This window comes from Coptis chinensis, chromosome 3 (genome assembly GCF_015680905.1).
Source record: "Coptis chinensis isolate HL-2020 chromosome 3, ASM1568090v1, whole genome shotgun sequence".
Taxonomy (NCBI): domain Eukaryota; kingdom Viridiplantae; phylum Streptophyta; class Magnoliopsida; order Ranunculales; family Ranunculaceae; genus Coptis; species Coptis chinensis.
Window position 1 is genome coordinate 33,271,116 of NC_141458.1, and position 2,473 is coordinate 33,273,588.

The following is a 2,473-nucleotide window of genomic DNA, read 5'->3' on the forward strand; positions in this document are numbered from 1 at the left end:
CTCTGGCCTAAAACATGGCTCCAAGCCCATGCACGATTTTTGGATTTGAAAGTATAAAAACCAAAGCTTAACTCCTTGTTAATAGTAGATTTTTAGGTTAGAAAATAAAGGAGCTTAGAATAGAAAGTAGCCATTAGAATAGCTTCTAGATCTAGATTTAATTGTTTTAATTAAGTTTAATTTCAAATCCAATTCTTGTTTTAGATTAAACTCTTAGAATCATTACTCTTAATTAGTTTGATTAATAAAATAGCTAGTTGTTAATTTCGATTCTTGTCATTTACATTTGTGTTAGATCTGATTCATTTATTACTTGTTATTCAATTCTTAGTTATTAATTAGATTTTAATTATTGTTTAATTTAGATTAGTAAATTTCAATTCTTTATATCATGTTTAGTTTAAATTTAATCGGAAATGATTGCGTAATGATTCTCGGCTAAACCTCCATTAGAGGGGGTTGAGAAGCCTTGATGAAAGCTCGATTCCGATTATCGTAGAGTCGTCGTAATTTCCTTTCCACTCTAGAAACGATTAGTTCACCATGAGAATGGGTTTAATCGTTCACATGCTAGTTATGAATTGGTAGGAATGCCATGTGTAATTAGGGATTAGGAAGAATCAATTGTTCTGCGAAGCAGTTCAATTTGGATTACGACGATTCGTCGTTAATAGGATTAAGTCGAGTTAAGGTGGAATCAATCCCCCTCTAACTCCTTATCATAGAATTAACGTAGCATTCCCTTAGTTGTTCTAATAGTTGACTAGTGCATCTTGTGGGTAGTTGCATCGTAGTCCAGTAGCCACTTCGTAAATCTCTCATTAGACTTTAAGAAGAATACTTATACTTAGAAAACACAACATGCGGAAGGACTAGGAGTGGAACGAATCACTCTACTCCACTATATCTCATAGGATTGAGAGTAGAATTCTTTGATAAAATATAGGCACTTAAAATATCATTTAGTTTTACTTACGTTTAGAGTTTCATCGCTTTATTTCGTAGGTAAACTATTCAATTTTATGTTTTATCAAATGGCGCCGCTGCCATCTTAGTTTCACTTTTGCATTGTTTTCATAGTGTAAGTACTTTTCTTAAAGTCCCATTAAACCCACCCACCCTTGTTTGATTCATATTGTGGTTTTCTGATTGAGCGTTGAAAAGTTCCGAAAAAATACAATCGAAGGCGACCACGCTTATATGGAGCGCACTACTATAGCTGGAACTTCGAGCGCAGCGACCCGCCCCCATGTGGAGCGCGACCTGCCCTAAAAACACTGTAATTTGAAAATTACACGAAGCGCGACCGCGCCCTATGAGAGCGCACCCGCGTCCTTTGTTAATTTTTCCGGAATTCTACAGTTTTGACTCGAACTTTGATTTTTCAAATTTTTCAGTGTCCTAACTTGTTATACACACCGAACACGCCAGAAACAAGACGCTATTCATAAAAGCGAAAGCAAGGACTTGTCAGGTATTCCTTTCTTCCGCACCTCGCATCTCCTGTTAGAGGTTTATACTAGTATATCAGAATTGTTTGGAGTGTTGATGTGCTTAGCTAAATTTGGTTTTAGCCTTGTATGAGATTAAGGTTTGGCCGAACAAAAACACCGAACTTAATTACACAACAACGTCAACAAACAAGTCTATCTAGTATACCACCCACTACACCTCTAGCTACTATTTCACACACATCACCTGACACAATGCCTGAAGAAGAAGAGACTCCTCTATCTGACTTCTACAAAGCCTTGAGCGATAGCCTCAAATCTTGCATCGTTCTAGCAGACCCGATTAGGATTTCGAATCCCCCAATATTTTAATTTGTTACCCGTTTTTCATGGATTAGACCATGAAAAACCTTATCAGCACATGCGTAGGATTGAACAAGTCCTAACAATATTCCACCATCCTATGGTTGGTGCGGAACAAATTAAACTCAGGGTATTCCCTTTCACCTTAGCCGATAAGGTGGCGTCTTGGTTAACTGCCCAAATGCCTAATTTTGTGGACTCGTGGGCTAAACTTGTTCAGCTGTTTATGGAACATTTTTACCCACCCCTAAAGACGGATGAGATGCTTTCCAAGATTCATTTCTTTCGACAAAATCCTCATGAAACATTTTCAGAGGCTTGGAATCGTTTCACCGATCTCCTTATAGAGTGTCCACATCATAACTTAGCGAAAGACACGTTAGTTCGTGCCTTTTTCAAAGGACTTCTACACCACCATAAAGAAGTCCTAGACATAATGAATGGGGGTAGTTTCTTAAGCAAAGGAGCCTCGGAGGCTTATAAATTTTTTAGAGGATCAAACTAAAGCTTAAATAACAACCGGGGTAGTGATGATATCCACCGCTCGCTAGTTCATCAAATACTGATTAAGGCCGCGGTATGTTTGAAATTAAACACGATCCCGAGCTTAAAACTCTAATCGAATCACTCACTAAAAGGTAGAGGCCATTTTCGTTCAA

The 2,473-nt window shown here is 37.7% G+C and overlaps 1 pseudogene; it reads right to left on the bottom strand.

The window, feature by feature from the left end:
* Positions 1 to 2,086: 2,086 nt before the first annotated feature.
* On the bottom strand, positions 2,087 to 2,180 carry LOC147509250 (small nucleolar RNA R71; annotated as a pseudogene).
* Between the last annotated feature and the right edge of the window lie 293 nt (positions 2,181 to 2,473).